Source organism: Leucoraja erinacea, chromosome 7 (genome assembly GCF_028641065.1).
Source record: "Leucoraja erinacea ecotype New England chromosome 7, Leri_hhj_1, whole genome shotgun sequence".
Lineage (NCBI taxonomy): Eukaryota > Metazoa > Chordata > Chondrichthyes > Rajiformes > Rajidae > Leucoraja > Leucoraja erinaceus.
In genome coordinates this window covers 73512379-73536970 of record NC_073383.1, presented here as the reverse complement: position 1 = coordinate 73536970, position 24592 = coordinate 73512379, and the positions used below count along the sequence as shown (strand labels likewise).

The window sequence follows — 24592 nt, the reverse complement described above, 5'->3', positions numbered from 1 at the left end:
TCAGGTTGGGAAGAAGCGTCTCGACCTGAAACGCAACCTATCCATGTCCTTTGTGCCCTAGTATAAAGGGAGGACCAGAGGACATAGGTTTAAGGTGAAGGGTAAAATATTTCATGGGAACCTGTGCAGCAGCTTTTTTTTTACAAAGGGTGATAGGTGTATGGAATGAGCTGCCAGAGGAGATAGGTCAGGCAGGTACTATCACAATGTTTAAGAAACATTTTGACAGGTACATGGATGGGACAGGTTTAACGGGATATGGACCAAACACAGGCAGGTGGGACTAACGTAGATGGGGCATGTTGGTCGATGTGGACAAGTCGGGATGAAGGTAGACACAAAAGGCTGGCATAACTCAGCGGGATCAGGCATCATCTCGGGAGAAAAGGAATTGGTGACGTTTCGGGCCAAGACCCTTCTTCAGTCTTTGAATAGCAGCATTACAACATTTTAATAAGGCACCTGGACAGATACATGCGTAAGAATGATTTGGATAGATATGGACAAAATATGAGCAAGCGATTGATCGACGTGGATATATTGGGCTGAAGGGCCTGTTTCCATGCTGTATGATCAATGGCTTTATGGCCTCCATTGTGGTTTAGAACACAAAGAGCTGAAATAACTCATAATGTCATGCTGCATCTCTAGAGGTCTGGACAAGTGACTTTTTGGGTAGGAACCCTTCTTCTGACTGACATTGTCTCCACCTTCTATGTTGTGTCAGGGAATGCATCTGCACATGTTCTATTAACCCCCTTCCCCTTATCTCTTTGCGTGCTCATCACATTAGTGAATCTGCAATCACGCATTACAATCGCTCCACGGTGGTGCAGCGGTTGAGTTACTGCCTTACAGTGCCAAAGACCCGGGTTCGATCACAACTGCAGGTGCTGTCTGTACGGTGTTTGCAAGTTCTCCCTGTGACCTGCGTGGGTTTTCTCCGAGATCTTCGGTTTCCTCCCACACTCAAAAAATGTACAGGTTTGTAGGTTAATTGACTTGGTATAAATGTAAACTGTTCCTAGTGTAAGTAGAATAGTGTGGGGATCATTGTGTGGGGGTCGGTGCGGGTTTGGTGGGTGGAAGGGCCTGTTTCCGTGCTGTATCTCTAAACTAAACTAATTAACTAAACTAAACACTATTTTAAATCTCTACGATCTGTACTTAGAAGATTTTGAATTTAGAAGATTGAGGGGGGATCTTATAGAAACGTACAAAATTCTTAAGGGGTTGGACTGGCTAGATGCAGGAAGATTGTTCCCAATGTTGGGGAAGTCCAGGACAAGCGGTCACAGTTTAAGGATAAAGAGGAAATCTTTTAGGACTGAGATGAGAAAAGCATTTTTTACACAGAGAGTGGTGAATCTCTGGAATTCTCTGCCACAGAATGTAGTTGAGGCCAGTTTGTTGGCTATATTTAAGAGGGAGTTAGATGTGGTTCTTGTGGCTAAAGGGATCAGGGGGTATGGAGAGAAAGCAGGTACAGGATACTGAGTTGGATGATCATCCATGATCATATTGAATGGGGGTGCAGGCTCGAAGGGCCGAATGGCCTACTCCTGCACCTATTTTGTATGTTTCTATGTACACTTTGGATGACTTGATTGTAATCACTGTAATCGAGGCTATCTGACTTTACTGGACTTTAACTTGCACCAAATGTTATTGCCTTTATCATTACCACACTATGGATGGCTTGATTGTAATCATGTATTGTCTTTCCGCTGACTGGATAGCACGCAACAAAAGCTTTTCACTGCACCTCAGTACACTTCTTCTCCTTCATGTGTATGGCATGCACGGCCTAAAGTTGTAGGTCAACTTGTTCTATTTGATCTATTTAGACAAGCTAGATGCAGGAAAAATGTTCCCAATGTTGGTCTGGTCCAGAACCAGTGGCCACAGTCTTAGAATAAAAGGGAAGCCGTATAAGACTGAGGTGAGATAAAAAAAATTCACCCAGAGAGTAGCGAATTTGTGGAATTCCCTGCCACAAAGGGCAGTGGAGGCCCAATCACTGGATGGATTTAAGAGAGAGTTAGATAGAGCTCTTGGGGCTAGTGGAATCAAGGGATATGGGGAGAAGGCAGGCACGGGTTATTGATAGGGGACGATCAGCCATGATCACAATGAATCAGCCATGATTACAATGGCTTGAAGGGCCGAATGGCCTCCTCCTGCACCTATTTTCTATATTTGTTTGTGCACGTCGGGTTGATTGCATTAGTCGAAACAGGGTGGACCACGTGAAGGTTGCAATCTTCCACCCCCTCAGTACACTGACAATAAGTTAAACTCAATCAATTACACTCATCTACCCTAGAAAGCTAAATATTGAACACTATGAGAAGGGCCAAAATGATATCCCTTTCATCATTTTTACAATATTCTAATAAATGTTACCCTCTTTAATGGATTCCAAATTCCTCCATATATAGATAACTAATCTGTGTTCATTTTTTCTATTTTCCTGACTATAGATTCACTTGGCTACCATCCAACCAACTCGAAAAATTACTCTTCTCCTATGAATTACCTTGAGACACCGTATTAAGTTTAAGGGCTATTTCTCTGCAGCTTTTTCTACACTAGTTTCTTGTCTTGTATTTAAGGCACAGCCAGCAATTGACATTACCTACACAACTGTGAGCGAAGTGATTTGGATGAAAGATAAGACAATTTGTACACAGTGAGCTACTCATTTCAATTTAACACAAAATTGAGAGAGACAGCAGAAACAGTTAAGCGTGGTAAACACTACCATAGACAGATAAAACTACTTAAACGGTTCCTTTAATGTGGTAAAATACCTTGAGGAAAGTCTCAGGATCTGCAATGTTTGAAAAGGAAGGAACTGTAGATGCTGGTTTAAACTGAAGAGGGACACAAAATGCTGGAGTAACTCAATACAATACAATACAATATAATTTATTTGTCACTTGAACCTCATAGAGGCTCAAGTGAAATGTTGTTTCTGCAGTCATACATACAAGAAAAAAAAGACCCAAGACACAACACAATTTACACAGACATCCATCACAGCGCATCTCCACCTCGCTGTGATGGAAGGCAAAAAAAACGTATCTCTCCCCTGCACTTCCCTCTCCCCCCGATGTCAGAGTCAAAGTCAGAGCCCCTGGCGGGCGATAACAATTGTCCCGCGGCCATTAACGCCGCGCCGGGTGATGCAAGGCCGCGCTCCGGGTCTTGTTGTTGGAGCCCCGGGCGGGCGCTGGCAAAGTCCCGCAGCCGTTGAAGCCACGCCGGGCGATGATGTAAGGCCCCGCTCCATGTCATCCTCGACCCCGTTACTCGGGCGGGAGAAGTCGTCGTTGCGGAAGCCCCGAAAAGCAGTCTCCCAGCAGGGACCCGCGGGCTCCCGGTATCACTGTCCACCAGACCTGCGGTAAGCCTCCGAATCTCCGAGGGTCGGGTCGCAGCTGCGCGCCACCACCGCTCCTCCCGCTCCGGACTCGGCCAGCTCCGTGATGGTGAGTAGGTCCGCAGCTCCGTGACTGGAGCCCCAGGACGTTCCTGCTGGAGGCCGCTCCACGGTGCAGCCCCAACGACAACGGAGACCCGACAGGGAAAGGTCGGGTTCTCCGTGCAGGGGAAAAAATTTAAAAGTTTCCCCCCCCCCCCCCCACCTCGCACACACACACACACACACACACATACCCCATCAAAAAAATAAAAACTACATTAAAACGGGACAAAAAATAACAAAAAGACAGACGGACTGTAGAGGCCGCTGCGACGTGAGTCAGCAGGTCAGGCAGCATCTCTGGAGAGAAGGAATGGGTGACGTTTCGGGTTGAGACCCATCTTCAGAATTTCTTCAGAAAGGTCTCGACCCGAAACGTCACCCATTCCTTCTCTCCAGAGATGCTGCCTGTCCCGCTGAGTTACTCCAGCATTCTGTGCCTGTGTGCAATATTTTAACAGCTTCGTTGTTTAAGCCCCTGCCACTTCACAAGAAGCAGCCCCCATCTTTGCACATCCCCCAAACCCTTCACTTTAATTTCATGTTTCATGTAGTTTGCATTTGTATGTCTGTTGGCAGATCATTTTCCATCCTGGGATAAATAACGTTCTATCGTATGGTTTAATATCGTATCGTGTCTCGTGTACCGAGGTTCAGTGAAAAATTATCCAAACAAATCTGATATGCCACACATAAATACAATCAAGCCAAACTCAAATATAATCGACAGAGCAAAGGGAAAGATACAGAGTGCAGAATATAGTTCTCAGTATTGTAGTGCATCAGTTCCACAGATAAGTCAAATATCCACAATCAGGGAGAGGTGAATTGCACTGTACCCTAGTCTACGGAAGGACCATTCAGAGTACAGAGAAGGTTCACCAGACTGATTCCTGGGATGGCAGGACTTTCATATGAAGAAAGACCGGATAGACTCGGCTTGCACACGCTAGAATTCAGAAGATTGAGGGGGGATCTTATAGAAACTTACAAAATTCTTAAGGGGTTGGACAGGCTAGATGCAGGATGATTGTTCCTGATGTTGGGTAAGTCCCGAACAAGTTTAAGGATAAGAGGGAAGTATTTTAGGACCGAGATGAGAAAATCATTTTTTACACAGAGAGTGGTGAATCTGTGGAATTCTCTGCCACAGAAGGTAGTTGAGGCCAGTTCATTAGCTATATTTAAGAGGGAGTTAGATGTGGCCCTTGTGGCTAAGGGGATCAGGTGGTATGGAGAGAAGGCAGGGATGGGATACTGAGTTGGATGATCAGCCATGATCATATCGAATGGTGGTGCAGGCTCGAAGGGCCGAATGGCCTACTCCTGCACCTATTTTCTATGTTTCTATGTAAGCCTGATAACAGAGGGAATGAAGCTGTTTCTGATTCTGGTGGTGCGCATTTTCAAGCTTCTGTACCTACTGCTGGAAAGGAACAGAGAGGAGGAGGAGGACTAACAGGGATGGGACTAGGTCTTTCATTAAGTTGGCTGCTTTTCTGAGGTAGCATGAAGTACAGATGTTGTCAATAGAGGAAAGTCTGGTCTGTGTGATGGTCTATATGCTATATCCATAACTTAGTTTTAGATTTTACTATAGTTTAGTTTAGAGATACAGCGCGGAAACAGGCCCTTCAGCCAACCGAGTCCGCACTGACCAGCGATCCCCACACACTTACACTATCCTACACACTAGGGACAATCACTAAATAGCTCTACTGCTGCGCCATCGTGCTGCCCAAACTTTGTAATTTCTTACAGTCTTGGGCAGACATACCCAAACCAAGCTGTGATGGAAACTATGGGATATGGGACATAGCATTTCCTAAGTCTTTAGGCTCATATAATGCATGGCAAATATTAGCACATCATGAATACTTCAAACCTATCATCATGACAGACAGAATTACAAGCCTGGTGGAGCAGCGGGAGAGTTGCTGCCATACAATGCTTACAGCGTCAGAGATCCATTTTTCGATCCCGACTATGGGTGCTGTCTGTACAAAGTTTATACGTTCTCCCCATGACCTGCGTGAGTTTTCTCCGAGATCTTCAGTTTCCTCCCACACCCGAAAGACGTACAGTTTTGCACGTTAAATGGCTTGGCATAAATGTAAAATTGTCCCTCGTTTGTGTAGGATAGCGTTAATGTGCGGGGATCGCTGGTCGGTGGGCCGAAGGGTCAGTTTCCGCTCTGCATCTCAAAACAAAACTAGACAAAAATAAACTAAACACTGATAAATGATTTAGCAACAATATGACCTTCGCTAATCTGTCGTCTCACCAACAGACAAGTCATGCATGCTGCATGAATAATTCCTCAAAAGACTTCCCACGCCCGGAATAGTTTCTTGATGCCACCATTTTAGGAATCTCAAGGCGATATCTATGACTTAACGATTAGTAATTTTAATGAAAATACAGTGTAAAGGAGTATACGACACAAAGGAGATAGACACAAAAAGCTGTAGTAACTCAACGGGTCAGGCAGCATTTCTGGAGAGAAGGAATGGGTGAAGTTTCAGGTCGAGACCCTTCTTCAGGTTGCGAGTCAGTAGAAAGGGAAACAAGAGATATAGACATAGAAACATAGAAAATAGGTGCAGGAGTAGGCCATTTGGCCCTTCGAGCCTGCACCGCCATTCAATATGATCATGGCTGATCAGCCAACAGTATCTTGTACCTGCCTTCCCTCCATACCCCCTTTCTTCTTTGAATACTTCTACTTTAGCCTTCACCTGCCCCAGAGTTCCTGCTGCAATGATTCCACCCAAGGCTTCTCGTTCTTCCAAGGATTTATAGTTCATTGCCCCTGAGCTACTGAGAGATACTGACTTAGTGACAGCGTTTTTCTCAGTGGCAGTGCAGTCTGTTTCCTCAATTATTTCGACAGCAGCATTCTGAACTTTGTCTGGGGACATATCTCCATTCATGGTCACTTTGGTTACCTCACCATTGCTGGCCGCCATATTCTGCTCTTGCTCTTGGTCTCTCATCTTTAAATAGTGTAGACAGGGAATGCTGCTCTGGGGAGGATCGTGCTTCCTGATGCTTCCCATTCCTACAAAATAAGGTCGTGACCAGGTAACTACTCTAGTTTCTCTGTGCAGGTAAACGGGAATACGGGAATTATGGAATGTCATGATCCAGCCATCAGGAAGGGGTTCAGTCAATGGAATCCCACGATTTTTTAACATGTTGACATAGGGAGACAAAGAACAAATGTATGAAAGATGTGCAAAAACGTAACGATGAAAAAGGAAACAGGCCATTGTTAGCTGTGGGCGAGGTGAAAATGAGTTACAGACAATGAGACACAACAAGCCGACTTTGAAATCAGGTCCAACGTCTTGGGTGGGGGAGGGAAATGTGAGGAGAAATGTCAGGATATGTCATATTTATCATACATGACACCGAAAGAGTAAATTGAATGGTTTTATTAATGTCCCTGTCCCAGAAATAAAATGCTCAATTTTTGAGCCAAAGCAGTTATCATCTTCAATATTATCATAAAACATAATGTTATTAACAGAGCTAGTCTGAAATGTTTCATGGCCTTTCTATATTAACTGGTGAAGACGTCTCATGCTGTGAGATGGGCCATTAAGAGATAATAGCTCCAGGATAGTATTATACAAAAGATAAGTTACCACTTCACTTCTATCACATCCATAGACAGTTCTACCATAGGTTTGCATAAAATTAACCAGTGTTAAAACATTTGGTGTAATATGATACCTTTTTAGGTAATAGTTTACACAAAGCTAGCTGTGTAGGTTGGCGGCACCGTGGTGCAGCGGTAGAGCTGCTGACTTACAGCGCCAGAGACCCGGGTTCGATCCTGACCACTGGTGCTGGCTGTATGGAGCTTGTTGGCTCTCCCGGTGACCTTTCTCCGAGATCTTTGGTTTCCTCCCACGCTCCAAAGACGTACAGGTTTGTTGGTTAATTGACTTGGTATAAATGTTAAAATGTCCCCAGTGTGTGCAGGACAGTGTTAGAGTGTGGGGGAACGCCCCAGTGTAGTGGAGTGGAGTGGTGGGACATCGTCTTGATTTGTGATAAAATAGATCCTAAACAGATTACAGCAGGATATTTGATCACCTGGGCAAGTGGGCTGCAGAATTGTGAATGGAGTATAGTGCAGATAAATGTGAAGTGTTGAACTTTGGGAAGTCAAACCAGGGCAGAACCTTTACATCAATTAATAGGGCCCTGGGGAGTGTTGTATCTGTAAAGTAAACTAAATTAATCTGTTCTTGGTTTCTTGGTCCTCTAAAATATTCCAAATGGAATTCAAACTGGAGGTGGTGAAGGGAGGGCTTAAGCCTGAAAGGGTTATTGGGAAGAAAGAGCTACTTTAAATTTAGTTGCATCTGGTTGGGTAACTATAGTTGGGTGGAGATTATTCCATGCTTTAACTGTGCGGGGGAAGAACGAATTACTGTATACATCTGTCTTTGTAGCTGGGATCACAAATTGGAAACCTGTGGATGTAAATCTGTGGAGACCTCATTTCAACAAGTCTTATTATGTTTGCAAAGTGAAACTTGCAAAGTGGAACTAATGGGCCCGTCCCACTTAAGCGACTTTTTAGGCGACTACAGGAGACAATGCGGTCGCCACACGGTCGCCGGTGGTCGCTGAGGTGTCGCCTGTATGATCGTGAATAGTCTCCTCAGTCGCCCAAAGAGTCGTAGCGTCTTGTCGCCAGTGCTGACACCGACAGTGCATTTCAATGCCGTATTCGCCGGCAGTCGCCGAAAAAATCGCCTAAGTGGGACAGGCCTATTAGTCTTTTTGTAATCCAGAAACTCTTGCACTCTGAAATGGTGTGGCAACATGGCTAGCACGCAAGAAAAACGTTTCCCAGTACCTCGGCACAAGTGACAATTTACTGAACTGATAATAAACTAATCTGAATTGAAACACTTGGCAGAGTGTATGTATTGCATTGAAGATTAATCTTCAGAACTAGGGTAAAAGTGAAGTAGCATTTAAGTGGAGTGCTGTGAGATGCAATATCTATCACAACAGTTCAAAAACAAAAAAAGGGTTTGCTGGAAGTTTGAAATAAAGAACAGAAAAAGCTGGAAATACATTTGTACCCTTTCCAGCTTGACAACATCTTTCCTATAACATGGTGCCCGGAACTGAACACAAGACTCCAAATGTGGCCTCACCAACGACAACTGCAACATGACTGCCCAACTTTAACATGACCTCCTAACTTTTATACTCAATACTCTGGCTGATAAAAATCAATGTGCCAAAGGCCTTTTTGACCACCTGATCTACCTGCGACTCCACCTTCAGGGAGTAATGCACCTGCAGTCCTAGAACCCTCTGTTCTCCAATACTACCCAGAGCCCGACCATTCTTTCAAGACCATTCTTTCTATGCTTTCAAGAGAGAGCTAGAAAGGGCTCTTAAAAATAGCGTAGTCAGGGGATATGGGGAGAAGGCAGGGTCGGGGTACGGATTGTGGATGATCAGCCATGATCACATTGAATGGTGGTGCTGGCTCGAAGGGCCAAATGGCCTGCTCCTGCACCTATTGTCTATTGTGTATATTGTCTATTTGCTGTGTAGGTCCTTTAGAGTATAGACAATAGACAATAGGTGCAGGAGTAGGCCATTCGGCGTTAGAGCCAGCACTGCCATTCAATGTGATCATGGCTGATCATCCACAATCAGCACCCTTCAGTCCTGCCCATGTTATACTTCCCAAAATGAAACACCTCACATTTTTCTGCATTAAAATCCATCAACCATTCATCAACCCAGCCGGCCAATCGATCAAGATCCTGCTGCCATTTTTTCACAACCATCTTCACTATCTGCAAAACCACCCACTTTTGTATCATGTGCAAACTTGCTAATCTTGCTGTGTATGTTCTTATCCAAATAGTTGATACGGATGACAAACAGTAACAGGTCCAGCACCGATCCCAGAGGCACACGACTAGTCACAGGCCTCCATTCCAAGAAGCAACGTTCCACCATCACCCTCTGCTTTCCTTCCATGAAGCCAATTTTCTATCCATTCTGCAATCTAGTATGGATCCCATGCGATCTAACCTTCATATTACATATAGAAAATCAGCGTGGCTACGGAGTTTGAAAAATGAACCAGACCTGAATAGTCTGTCCATTTCCCTCTAGCATTGCTGCCAGTCTCAATGAGTTCCTCCAGCACTTGGTGCTTTGCTCAGGATTCCAGCATCTGCAGTCTCTTGCGTCTCTTTGAATGCTAAGATTAATTGACAGAGGAATTAACAATCACCTTCAGTCTAACTGATGAAAGAGGTCACTTTATGTAACCGATCTGTGTGCAAGTTTATCTCGCTCTAGCAACAAAACTCATAAACTATAAAATGTTATTTTAAAAGGCTTGACTAGAATGGGAAGAATACTATATAAAAAATCTGGAAAATATGAATATTTCTCATCAAAATATGTGTTTATTAAACCTCATAAACCAAAGATATTAGGAAACTCCGTTGGCGATTCCAACTCTCTTTGGCAATAGCATTTAATATTTCGAAGAACGTCAATGATCTGTGTCGGAAGGAACTGCAGATGCTGGTTTACACCGAAGATAGACACACAATGCTGGAGTAGCTTGTGGGTCAGGCAGCATCTCTGGAGAGAAGGAATGGGTAAGGTTTCGGGTCGAGACCCTTCTTCAGACAGATTAATGTCTTCCTCTGATTATTGAATGCAAATCAAAAAATCCATCGTGTTATAGAAGGTGAGGGAGGGGGAGTGAGGGAGAGAGTAAGGGAGAGAGGTTGAGCGGGAGGGTGGGAGGGAGGGAGAGATGGAGGGAGGGAGTGAGAGAGGGAGGGAGGGAGGAAGGGGGGGCAGAGGGAAGGAGGGAGGGGAGTGAGTGAGTGAGTGAGTGAGTGAGAGTGAGTGAGTGAGTGAGTGAGAGTGAGAGAGAGGGAGTGAGTGAGGGAGTGGGTGGGAGAGAGAGAGAGGGGGAGGGTGAGTGAGTGAGTGAGTGAGTGAGTGAGAGAGTGTGTGAGTGAGTGAGTGAGTGAGTGAGTGAGTGAGTGAGGGAGGGAGTGAGGGAGTGGAGTGACAGTGAGTAACAGAGTGAGAGAGGGAGTGAGTGAGAGAGTGAGTGAGGTGAGTGAGTGAGTGAGTGAGGGAGTGAGTGAGTGAGTGAGGAGATGGAGGGAGAGAGGGAGGAGAGGGAGAGGGAGAGAGAGGGAGGGAGGGAGATAGAGGGAGGGGGAGAGAGGGGGGGAGAGAGAGGGGGAGGGAGGGAGTGAGGGAGGGAGAGGGAGGGAGGGAGGGGGGAGAGGGAGGGAGGGGAGGGGGAGGGGGGAGGGAGGGAGGGGAGGGAGGGAGGGAGGGAGGGGGAGGGAGGGAGGGAGGGAGGGAGGGAGGGGGGCGGGGAGGGAGGGAGGGAGGGAGGGGGGGAGGGAGGAGGAGGGAAGGAGGGGAGAGGAGAGGAGGGAGGGGGAGGGAGGGAGGGAGAGGGGAAATGCACAAGGGACACAAGGGGGGGGGGGGGGGGGGGGGGGGGGGAGGGGGGAGAGTGCCAGCAGGCACACATTAATTCTTTGCTTTTGCAAACGTAAAATGAAGTGGCATGTGCGAATTTAATTAAATTGAAGAAGACATTGGGAGCGGTGCTGAAGGCACACTATCAAAATGCGGGAAACATATTTCTATTAATTTTGATTCCCTGCATTTTCTCTATTACACTGAATCAGTGTGTGTCGTTTCATTATTCCTGGTAAGTAATAGCATATCATTTTGGATACAATATTTCTGAAGTACTAAAACAAGGTATTAGACTTCATAACCATATTACATGGATCAAGGGTAAGTTGTACTCATCCATATCCATGCTTCAGAAAGTAATTCAATGCATGCCACAGAGAAAATACAAATGTTGCATATTGAAAGCTGAGCAGGAAGGCATCAGAAGTGATCTTATAGAAGTACAAAGATTTACGGGATTCAGAGAAGATTTACCGGGATGTTGCCAGGACAAGAGGGTGTGAGCTATATGGAGAGGTTGAGTAGGCTGGGACTCTATTCCTTGGAGTGCAGGAGGATCAAGAGTCAAGTCAAGAGTCAATTTAATTGTCATTTGGACCCCTGGAGGTCCAAACGAAATGCCGTTTCTGCAGCCATACATTACACACAAATAGACCCCAGACACAACATAATTACATTTAACATAAACATCCATCACATAGCTGTGATGGAAGGCCAAATAAACTTATCTCTCCACTGTACTCTCCCCCCCCCGATGTCAGTCAAAGTCAAAGCCCCCGGCTGGCGATGGCGATTGTCCCGCGGCCATTAAAGCCACGCCGGGTGGTGCGAGGTCGCACACCGGGTCTTGGTGTTGGAGCCCCCGGTGTGCGCTCGCAGAGTCCGCGGCCATTCCAGCCGCGCGGGGCAGTGATGTAGGCCCCGCTCCAGGAGCTCTTCAACCCCGCAACTCGGGCGGGAGAAGTCGCCGTTGCAGGAGCCCCGAAAAGCGGTCTCCCTCCAGGGAGCCGCGGGCTCCCGGTGCCGTCGTCCACAGACCCGTCGTTGGAGCCTCCGACTCTCCGGTAGCAGCAGCAGCAGCAGCAGCAGCAGCAGCGCTCCTCCACCGCTCCACCCGCTCCGGACTCGGCCAGCTCCGCGACGGCAACGGTGAGTCGGCACCAGAGTCCCCGGCTTCTTCCCGTTGGAGGCCGCTCCTCGTTGCGGCCTCAACGACACCTGAGACCTGACGAGAAAAGGTCGGGTCTCCAGTGCAGGGAGAGATTCAAAAAGTTTCCCCCCCCCTCCCCACCCCACCCCCGCACCCCCCCCACACACACACCCCAACATAAAATAACAAAAAAACTACATAAAAACACAGACAAAAAATAATAAAAACGCGGACAGGCTGCAGAGGCCGCTGCTGGCCAGAGCCGCGCCGCCTACCGGAGGGATGAGGGGTGATCTTTTAGAGGTGTATAAGATCATGAGAGTAATAGATCGCGTAGACGCACAGTGTGTCTTGCCCAAAGCAGTTGAATCAAGGACCAGAGGACATAGATTTAAGGTGAAGTGGAAAAGATTTAATAGGAATCTGAGGGGTAACTTTTTCACGCAAAGGACAGTGGGTGTATGGAACAAGCTGCCAGGGGAGGTAGTTGAGGCAGGGACTATCCCAACATTTAAGAAACAGTTAGACAGGTACATGGATAGGACAGGTTTGGAAGGCTATGGATCAAATGCGGGCAGGTGGGACCAGTGTAGCTGGGACATGTTGGCCGGTGTGGGAAAGTTGGGCCGAAGGGCCTGTTTCCACTTTATCATTCTATAACTATTTGCATAAAATGATGACATATAATATCCGTACATATCCCCTCTGAGTTACAGAATCAGAAATTCAAGGGCAGAAGTTTAATGTGCAGGAAGGAACTGCAGATGGTGGTTTAAACTGAAGATAGACAAAAAAGCTGCAGTAACTCAGCGGGTCAGACAGCATCTCCGGAGAAATGGAATAGGTGACATTTCGGGTCGAGACCCTTCTTCAGACTGAGGTTTAAGGTCTGAGGGAAAAGATATGATAGGAAAGGCACATTTGGGGCGGCACGGTGGCACAGCGGTAGAGTTGCTGCCTTACGGCGCCAGAGACCCGGGTTCTAGCTCTACATTCACAGCTCAGCAATGTCTAGGCATTCTAATTAGCTAACATGCTATAGCCAATGCTACAGACAGGCTAGATACAGGAAAAATGCTCCCCATGTTTGGGGAGTCCAGAACCAGGGGTCACAGTTTAGGTATAAGGGTAGGCCATTTAGGACTGAGATGAGGAAAATCTTCTTCACCATGAGTGTTGTGAATCAGTGGAATTATCTGCTAGAGAAGGCAGTGGAGGCCAATTCACTGGATGTTTTCAAAAGGGCGGGGTAATAATTTTGGATGATCAGCCATGATCATATTGAATGGAGGTGCTGGCTCAAAGGGCCAAATGGTCTACTCCTGCACCTATTGTCTATTGATCATATCAGAGGATGAACAGAATGCAAAGAAGCAACGAAAAAAAAAGTTCAAGTTCGGTATGAATTTCGGAAATAGAACCAACAACATACAGGAAAAATGTATGAGAGAGAGAAAGGCGTGCGTAGACTGCTCTGCACATCAAGCACACAAAGAATTAGACGTACCTTGGTCTATTGTTTCTCGATTAAAATGTTGGTAATATCTTTCACAAAACAAAACTGTCCCGAGGCACATTTTGCAGAGAAAGCATTGAAGAAAGAGCAGGCATTAAGAGTGAAACGTGAAGACACAAACGATACTTAAGTGGGTTTGGAAGAGGCTTTTGATGGAACATAGTTGAATAGGGGATGGAAAGAGTTTAAGAACAGGGTGTGTTGGAAGGAACTGGTGCTGATGCTGGTTTAAACTGCAGACACAAAAAGCTGGAGTAACTCAGCGGGACAGGCAGCATCTATGGAAAGAAAGAAAGGGTGATGTTTCGGATCGAGACCCTTCTTCAGAACAGGGTGACAGATATCAGAGATAAGTGCCCGAGCTTTGCTGCTAATGGAGAAGGTGCAAAGAAACATAGAAACATAGAGCTTAAGAAACATAGAGCTACATAACTGGGAGACTAAAACAAATGCAGTGCTACAGAAGATTTGTAATTGAAAACTAAAAATGTGCTTGGGGAAAAGTATAAGTTTAAAAAGGATTCAAACTCTACAGGGCAAAGTTGCACATGTAGTTATAGCATACTAAGTTGAAGAAGGAGTCGTTGATGTGCACCTCAATGACTATTCGCAGCACTAGTATTTCCACCTGCAATGTTCCTCAGAACTATGTGGGAAGATATACGAGGAACATTTATGTTTAAGAAAGAATTGAAGATGTTGGAAAAATCGAAGGTGGACAAAAATGCTGGAGAAACTCAACGGGTGAGGCAGCATCTATGGAGAGAAGAAATAGGCGACGTTTCGGGTCTCATAGATGCTGCCTCACCCACTGAGCTTGCCTGAGGAACATCTATGGTACTTTATCGCAGAGAAGCATCCCGAGGCACTTCACAAATATTTTGGTCCCATCACTCTGCCAAAAAGGACTTGACAGGCAATAAATAGATCACATAGGCAGAAAATGCTGGAGGAACGGTGGGCGGCACGGTGGCGCAGCGGTAGAGTTGCCGCCTTACAGCGTTGGGGAGCTGGGTTCGATCCTGACTATGGGTGCTGCCTGCACAGAGTTTGTACGCTCTTCCCGTGACCGTGTGGGCTTTACACAGGTGCTCTAGTTTCCTCCCACACTCCAAAGATGTACAGGTTTCTAGGTTAATTGGCTTGGGATAAATGTAAATTGTGCCGAGTGTGCGTAGGATCGTGTATGCGTACAGGGATGGACATGGCAGGCCAAAGGGCCTGTTTCCGCACTGTATCTCTGAACTAAACTAAACTAAATCTCGAGATGCTGACTGACCCGCTGAGTTATTCCCGCATTTTGTGCCTATCTTTGGTGTACAGTTCCTTCCTACAATAAGGGGCAGCCCAGTGGCGCAGCGGTAGAGTTACTGCCTTACAGCGCTTGCAGCACCAGAGACCCGGGTTCGATCCTGACGACGGGTGCTCTCTGTGCAGAGTTTGTACGTTCCCTCCGTGACCGTGTGGGTTTTCTCTGAGATCTTCGCTTTCCTTCCACACTCCAAAGACGTGGGTTAATTGGCCTGGTATAAGTGTTAATGGGCGGGGATCGCTGGTGGGCCGAATCGTTGGGCCGAATGGCCCGTTTCCATGCTGTATATCTAAGCTAAACTAAACAAATTGGATCAGGCAGCTCCACGGGTCGTACTGAACATTGATACTGACTATCCATGCCACCACCTACACTGGGTGTTTAGTGCTTGAAGGTAAAAAAAAACCATTACTTTGATGGGATTTTCTCTAGCTCCCGGGCAGTGACCATGAATTGAGTGCTCAGGGTTAGTTTGAATAATCTTTCATAGTAGTGGCAGAAAATCAGTACCGAACCAACATTCATTCAAGTGGTTTGTCTTTAAATAGGAACTCATCATGTGGAGCATGAAGCAGTAGCTAACTACAATAGTAACTGTCCCTCTATTTCTGTAGAATCACACAGCTGGGAAACAGACGCAAGTTGCTGAAGTAACTCAGCGGGACAGGCAGCATCTCTGGAGAGACGGAATGGGTTCTTGATTCTTGTTAAGTCTGAAGAAGGGTCTTGACCTGAAACGTCACCCATTCCTTCTCGCCAGAGATGCCTGCCTGTCCTGCTGAGTTACTCCAGCACTTTGCATCTATCTTCGGTTTCAACCAGCATCTGCAGTTCCTTCCTACACAATAGACAGTAGACAATAGGTGCAGGAGTAGGCCATTCGGCCCTTCGAGCCAGCACTGCCATTCACTGTAATCATGGCTGATCATCCATATTCAGTACCCCGTTCCTGCCTTCTCACCAATATCCCCTGACTCCGCTATCTTTAAGAGCTCTATCTAACTTTCTCTTGAAAGCATCTAGATAATTGATCTCCACTGCCTTCTGAGGCAGAGAATACATGCAGGGAAAGAGGCCAATTGTCCTAACTCATCCATGCCGATCAAGAAATTGCAGAACTGTGGATGTAGCCCAGTCCATCTGACAACGTAGAAACTACCCATTCCCCATTGACTTGATTTACACCTTACGCAGGTCACGGGGAAAACGTACAAACTCCGTGCAGACAGCACCTGTATTCAGGATCGAACCCAGGTCTCTGGCGCTACAAGGTAACAACTCTACCGCTGCGCTGCGCTGCCCTGCCATCAGAGATGCTGCCTGACCCGCCGAGTTACTCCAGCAATTTGTTTTTAACCTGCATCTGCAGTTCCTTGTTTCTACACAAAGTTATTATCATGCCAGGTCAAGTAGAAATGCATAAATGTATAACTGCAAATAATGGTGCATTTTCATGTATTGGACACATTATCTGTAATTCAATACACTCTCTATTTGTCAATTTTGCATGCTTCATAGACACTCTTGATAGTGTCATTATAGTAACTTTCGTGCCACAATTGTGTTTAAAATAATCTCAAACAACTAATTTGCACATCTTTGTTCTGTTATGAATCCCACATTGTCTCCAAGAATGTAATTACCGGGTAATCTGGACAGTTTGACATTTTAAAATGGATAGTAAAACAGCACAGTAATATATTGCAAATTGTAACCAAGTTGTATTATTCTTTTTGAGCCCTGACTCAGTAAAGTCGGTTTAGAAACAATAGCTCCTAAAAATGCTGAAGCACCTTCAGTTCCAGACGCCAGCACTGTCAGACACAAAGCGCTGGAGTAACTCAGCGGGTCAGGCAGCATCTCTGGAGAAAAAGGATGGGTGACATTTCGGGTCCATCACACAAACCAACCTCCCTTCCATTAACTCCATTTACTGTATACCTCACGCTGCTTCGGCAAGGCCAGCGGCATAATCAAGGACGAGTCACACACTGGCAACTCCCTCTTCTCCCTTCTCCCATCAGGCAAAAATGTTCAGATTCAGGGATAGTTTCTTCCCAGCAGTTATCAGGCAACTGAACCGTCCTACCACACAACCAGAGAGCGGTCCTGAACTACTTTCTACCTCATCGGTGACCCTCGGACTATCCTTGTTCGGACTTTGCTGGCTTTATCTTGCACTAATGCCTGATCGTGGATCTGTACACTGTAAATGGCTTGATTGTAATCGTATTGTCTTTCCGCTGACTGGGTAACACGTGATAAAACATTTTCACTGTGCATGTACACGTACTCAGTATACATGCCAATAAACTAAACTGAACTGAACCATTGCAGAGAGAGGCCAAAATGTAAATGGGAGGAACAGCACCTCATTTTTTGCTTGTCTGAAGAAGGGTCTCGACCCGAAACGTCGCCTATTTCCTTCGCTAATAGATGCTGCTTCACCCGCTGAGTTTTTTCAGCATTTTTGTCTACTTCATATTTTGCTTGGATCGTTTACAACCCAGCAGTGTGAATGCATTTTTAATAACTCTCGTCATTTACCAGATCCACAGTTCTCCTCGTAGTTCCCCTCTTGAGACCACATCTTCCCTGGCCAACAATTAACTTACCAGGCACCACCTTGCCTGAGGTCATTTGTGGCCCTGATTCATCCTGGTATTTTCTCGCCTCTAGCTCTTCACTTCACCCCCCCCCCCACCCCCCCCCCCCCCCCCCCCCCCCCCCCCCCCCCCTCACCAACCCCCACCCACATCTTTCAGTCTGAAGAAGGTGTCATGACCCCGAAACTTCATCATTCCTATTCCTCCAGGAGTGTTGCCTGACCTGCTGAGATACTCCATCACTTTGTGTCTTTCTTTGGTATACACCAGCATCTGCAACAAAATGCATTTCTTTGGTGTACACCAGCATCTGCAGTTCCTTGTCTCTACTAAAGAATGCAAAGTTAGTCAATAGCAAATTGACTTCATTTGAGATAAATGTTTTTAAATAGCGCAGTTTCTCTTTTATTTGAGATCACGGTGGTGCAGCGGTAGAGTTGCTGCCTTACAGTGCATGCAGCACCAGAGACCTGGGTTCAATTCCGACTACGCATACTGTCTGCACAGAGTTTGTACCTTCTCCCCGTGACCTTCGTGGGTTTTCTCCGAGATCTTCAGATTCCTCCCACACTCCACAGGTGTACAGGTTTGCAGGTTAATTGGCTCGGTATATGTGTAAATTGTCCCTAGTGTGTGTAGGATAATGTTAATGTGCAGGGATCGCTGGTCGGCACGGACTCTGTGTGCCTGTTTCCGAGTTGTTTCTCTAAAAAACTAAAAATTAAACTAAAACAAATTAAACTGAGAATTAAAGGACATCCTCAGAATTAAAGAACGTACATTTAGGAAGGAGATGAGGAGGCACTTCTATAGTCAGTGGATGGCGACAATGAGGAACTCATTGCCACAGAAGGCTATGGAGGCCAAGTGAATGGATATTTTTAAGGCCGAGATAGATAGATTCTCGATTAGTACGGGAATCAGGGGTTAATGGCAGGAGAATGGAGTTGAGAGGGAAAGATAGATCAGCCATGATTGAATGGCGGAGTGGACTTGATGGGCCGAATGGTCTAATTCTGCTCCTATTCTTCATGAACTAATATGTGGTGATATCGTCATGCTAGTTACGTCCTGAATCCAAAAATAAACCTAGTTAATCCTGGATATTTATAATCAATGTCTCTGTATTAAAATGCCTTGAGAAACGTATTACTGCTGTGAAAACCTCTTGATTTTCACCACTCAGTAATCTTTCAATTGCAAATTTGGGATGCAGTTTTTAATCATCATGTACTGCCAGGAGGTATTCCATCTGAGCAGCTCATTCTCATTTAAAAATATTAAATTATGTTCTGTTTGGGTAATTAAAGAATAGATTATCCTGGCCTAACATGAGTGGATAGTTTCGAGTCATCGAGTCATGGAGTGATATAGCGTGGAAACGGGCCCTACAGCCCAACACCGATCAACATATCCCAGCTACATTAGTCCCACCTGCCCACATCTGGCCTATATCCTTCCAAACCTGTCCTATCCATGTACCTTTTTTCTTTAACAGTTTGTTAAACATTGGGGATAGTCCCTGACTTAATTACCTGCTCTGGCAGTTCATTCCATACATCCATCACACCTTTGTATGAAAATGTTACTCCTCAGATTCCTATCAAATCTTTTCCCCTTCTCCTTAAACCTATATCCTCTATTCCTCGATTTAATACTTTGAGCAAGAGACACCGTGCATCTCCCCGATCTATTCCTCTCATGATTTTACACACTTCTATAAGATCACCCCGCTCTCCCAGCCAACTCAACCTTTCCCTATAGCTCAGACCGTCTAGTCCTGGCAACATTCTCATTGTGGATAGAGATTGTGCAGTATAGAAGAGGTTTGTCTCAGCTGTGATCCCTGTTTCATACTGTTCACTTGGGGGGGTGTCGGTAGTGTTTTTTTTTAATGTATATCCGCAGCAGTGACATTTATCATTCTCATGGAAGATAGCCACAAAAAGCTGGAGTAACTCAATGGGGTCAGGCAGCATCTCTGGGGAAAAGGGATAGGATATGCTTCGGGTTGAAACATAGGAAGAAGGGGCTCGGCCCTTAGGACAGGCTCGATGCAGGAAAAATGTTCCCCATGTTGCGGGAGTCCAGAACCAGGGAGTCACAGTTTAAGAATAGGGGTAGACCATTTTGGACTGAGATGAGGAAAAACCTTTTCACCCAGAGAGTTGTGAATCCGTGGAATTCTCTGCCACAGAAGGCAGTGGAGGCCAATTCACTGCATGCATTCAAGAGATAGTTAGATACAGCTGGCTCGAAGGGGCGAATGGCCTACTCCAGCACCTATTTTCATTGTTTTCCATGACTGAAAACATCACCTATCCCTATTCCCCAGAGATGCTGCCTCACCCGCGGAGTTAATCCAGCATTTTGCGTCTGTCTTCGGTTTAAACCAGCATTTACAGTTTCTTCCTACACTTTTAAATTCTCATCCTAGTTTCCAATTCCCTTTGTACACTGTGTATCTTCCTCCTGCCTGACAATTCTAAAAATGCCCTGAACCTCTCCAATTTAGGTCATGTTCACATCTAATTAAAAGTGAACGCTCCCACCATTGCAGCCATCAACGGTTCCGGCCCCAAGCTCAGATATGCCCCAAATCTTCCTGCATCCTTTGTTACGCTGTTTAAAACATGAGCGTGTAACTTAGAAATAGATCTCTCAGCCCCTCAAGCCTGTTGCACCATCCAATAAGATGTAATTGAAGATTGTCACCTCTGTTCCTCATTATTTTCTCAAAACGCCCTGCTTGACAAAATTCCATCCAGACTCGGAGACACAAAACATGGAATAGCTGTGCCAACTATCAACCACCTATTTTTTTGTTTAGTTTAGAGATTGTAGCATGGAAACAGGTCCATCGGCCCACTGGTTCCAATCCAACCATTGATCACCAGTTCATGCTAGTTTTCTATGTTATACCACTTTCTCATCCACGAGGGGCAATTTACAGAGGCCAACCTGTCCATACTTACATCCAAGTCATTTATACATACACACATATATCAAAAAGCAGCTGGGATCGTAGCACAGATCCCTGCGGAACTCCACTGATACAGCCTCAATATCGTCCATCCATCACAACCCTCTTTCTTCCATCAGTAAGCCAGTTCTTAATACATACGATCAAGATGCTGTTAATTCCATGCACCATGTATGGGCAGAGAAGATTATTTAGCTTGACGACATGCCCAGCATGGATATTGTGGGCCGAAGGGCCTTTCCTATGTTGTACTGTTCGATGTTCCATGTAGCTATCTCCATTGGTTTGGACTCCAACCGTTTCCTTAAAATTATTCAAAGATTCTGCTTCTACTGCTCTATTAAGTGAATTCCAAAAGCTTACAACCCTCAGTGGGGGAAACAACAACAATCTCATCTCTGCCTTTAATGGATGCTGCCTTATTCCTGAAGTGATCCTAACTTTGAGGTTTTGCCACAAGAGAAAATATCTTCTCCATGTTGATCCCGTCTCAACCTCAGAATTTAGTTTCTTTCAATCCAGTCGTCTTTTACTCTTCTAAGCTGGACTTTCAAAAAGCCTTTGACAAGGTCCCACACAAGAGATTAGTGTGCAAAATTACAGCACATGGTATTGGGGGTAGAGTATTGTCATGGATAGAGAACTGGTTGGCAGACAGGAAGCAAAGAGTAGGAATTAATGGGTCATTTTCAGAATGGCAGGCAGTGACTAGTAGGGTGCCACAAGGCTCGGTGCTAGGACCCCAGTTGTTTGCAATATATGTTAACGATTTAGACGAGGGAATTAAATGTAACTTCTCTAAGTTTGCGGATGACACAAAGCTGAGAGGCAGGGTGAGCTGCGAGGAGGATGCTATGAGGCTGCAGAGTGACTTGCATGGGTTGAGTGAATGGGCAAAAACATAGCAGATGCAGGATAATGTGGATACATGTGAGGTTATCCACTTTGGTGGCAAGAACAGGATTATCTGAATGGTGTCAGATTACGGGAAGGGGAGGTGCAATGAGACCTGGGTGTCCTTGTACATCAGTCACTGAAATTAAGCATGAAGGTACAGCACGCAGTGAAGAATGCCAATGGCATGTTGGCCGTCATTGCAAGAGGATTTGAGTTTAGGAGTAAGGAGGTCCAACTGCAGTTGTACAGGGCCCTGATGAGACTGCACCTGGAGTATTGTGTGCAATTATGGTCTCCCAATTTGAGGAAGGACATTATTGCTATTGAGGAAGTGCAGCGTAATGCCCCTGTCCAACTTAGGAAACCCGAGCGGAAACCTCTGGAGACATTGCGCCCCACCCAAGGTTTCCGTGCGGTTCCTGGAGGTTTCCGGAGGTTTTTGTCAGTCTCCCTACTTGCTTCCACTACCTGCAACCTCCGGCAACCACCTGCAACCTCCGGGAACCGCACGTCACAGAAGGCAGTGGAGGCCAATTCACTGGATGTTTTCAAGAGAGAGTTAGATTTAGCTCTGAGGGCTAAGGAATCAAGGGATATGGGAAGAAAGCAGGAACGGGGTACTGATTTTGAATGATCAGCCATGATCATATTGAATGGCGGTGCTGGCTCGAAGGGCTGAATGGCCTCCTCTTGCACCTATTTTCTATGTTTCTATGAAATAGGGTTTTTTTTTGCATACAGTCCAGCAACACTATCACCATATATAAGCACAATTCCCCAGTTAGTACAGAACAGCCAGCCTGTCTGAATGTTTCTATTCCCATTTCGGGTATCAGCCTAGGAAGCCTAATTTGAACTGTCTCCATTGCATTAACTTCCTTTGTTAAATAAGACTCATTACTCATGATGTGGTCTCAACAATATCCTGAATAGTTTAGTTTATAGATACAGCGCGGAAACAGGCCCTTCGGTCCACCAATTCCGTACTGACCAGCAATTCCCGCACATTAACACTATCCGACACCCTAGGGACAATTTACAATTTTACCAAGCCAATTAGCCTATACACTTGTAAGTCTTTGGAGTGTGGGAGGAAACCGGAGCACTCAGAGAAAACCCACGCAGGTCAGGGGAAGAACGTACAAAATCCTTACAGACAGCACCCGTAGTCAGGACAGAACCCAGGTCTCTGGCGCTGTAGAGCAGCAGCCCTACCACTGCGCTACCGGAAAACTGAACCAAAACAACTCTATTTTTACCGTCAGTTTCCTGCGCAATAAATAACAATCCATTGACTTTCCTAATTTATTTCTCTTCCTAAATATTAGCTGTTTGGGAATCATGTTGAGTGTAGACATTGGGGAGGTTATGTTACAGTTATATAAGATGTTGGTGAGGCCACATTTAGAGGATTGTGTTCATTATTGGGCACCGTGTTATAGCAAAGATATTGTCAAGCTGGAAAGGGTTCAGAGATGATTTCCCAGTATGTTGCCAGGACTCGAGGGGCTGAGCTATAGGGAGATGTTGACCAAGCTAGGGCTCTGCTCCGTGGAGTGCAGGAGGATGAGGGGTGATCTTATGGAAGCCGTTTGAAAGGTACATGGATAGGACAAGCTTGGAGGGATGTGGACCAAATGCTGGCAGGTGGGACTGGTGTAGATGGGACATGTTGGACAGTGTGGGCAACTTGGGCCGAAGAGCCTGTTTCGACACTGTATGACTATGACTCTCTAAGTGTACAAAATCATGAGAGGAATAGATTGGGTAAACGCATGGTCTTTCCCCCAGAGTAGGGGAATCGAGAACCAGATGATTCATAGGTTTCAGGTGAGGAGGGAAAGATTCAATGGGAATCTGAGGGGTAACTTTGTATTACACAAAGGGTCATGGGTGTATGGAATGAGCTGCTGGAAGATGTAGCTGAGGCAGGTATCATTGCAATGTTAAAGAAACATTTGGACAGGTACAAAGACAGGGTATGGGTCAAAAGCAGGCCTAGTGTAGTGGGACTAGTGTAGATGGGGCACATTGGTCGGCGTGGGGAAGTTGGGCCTCAGCCCGAAACGTCACCCATTCCTTCTCTCCAGAGATGCTGCCTGTCCCACTGAGTTAAGGGGCTATCCCATTTGGGCGTCATTTGAGCGTAATTTGCGCTACATCATTTACGCATCACGACGCACAACGCACGCATCGTGCCTCGCACATGATGGCCCACTTTGTGTCTCTCTTGGCATTTCATGAACTGTTACACGTACACTGGCATCTGCAGTCTGCAGTCTGCTGGCATTTAAAACATTATACTTTATTTCAGCATCCAACATTTGAGACTCTCTCACATTGTGCTTCATTTGCCTTGTTTTCCATCCTTACTTAGCCAGTTTATAGCGATTGAAAGACTGCTTAGGTTCTCATTGCATCCTGTTTTCCGATCTACCTCCGTGCCATTTGTAAATCTACCTCTGATACCTACTTGAAAGTAATTTATGTACATTAGACGTGAAGCCCCAGCACTGACCCCTGCAGCACTACATTCATTGTATCCTGCCAAGAAGACAAAGACTCATTTATGCTGCTTACAATGTCCTGTTATAACAACAATCATCTACACACATGAGCTTTTATCTCCTGCAATTATCTTTGAAAGAGCACCTTATTAAATGCCTTCTGGAAATCTAAATGTAATATATGCACTCGTTCCCTTTTTTCACTGTAGGTAATGTCTTTTTATGAAGTTGGAGTACAACCTAAAGGCAGCACGGTGGCGCAGTGGTAGAGTTGCTGCCTCACAGCACCAGAGGCCCAGGTTTGATCCTGACGGCCGGTGCTGTCTGTATAGAGTTTATACATTCTTCCCGTGACCTGCGTGCTTTTTCTCCGGGATCTCTAGTCTCTTCTCACACTCCAAATGTGTACACCTTTGTAGGTTAATTGGCATGGTATAATTGTAAATTGTTCCCAGTGTGCGTAGGTTAGCGTGAGTGTGCGGGGATCACTGGTCAGTGTGGACTCGGCGAGCTGAAGGGCCTGCTTCCGCGCTGTTACTGTAAACTAAACTAACTTCCTTTTTAAGTGTATCCCAGTTTTATGTATACCGTTTTATGCACTTAACAAACATCCCCA

General features: G+C 45.7%; 1 protein-coding gene across 1 annotated transcript in view; it reads right to left on the bottom strand.

The window, feature by feature from the left end:
* Positions 1 to 24592, bottom strand: part of LOC129699107 (contactin-associated protein-like 5) — a 1038064-nt gene that overhangs the window by 512428 nt on the left and 501044 nt on the right. The window lies entirely within an intron of this gene.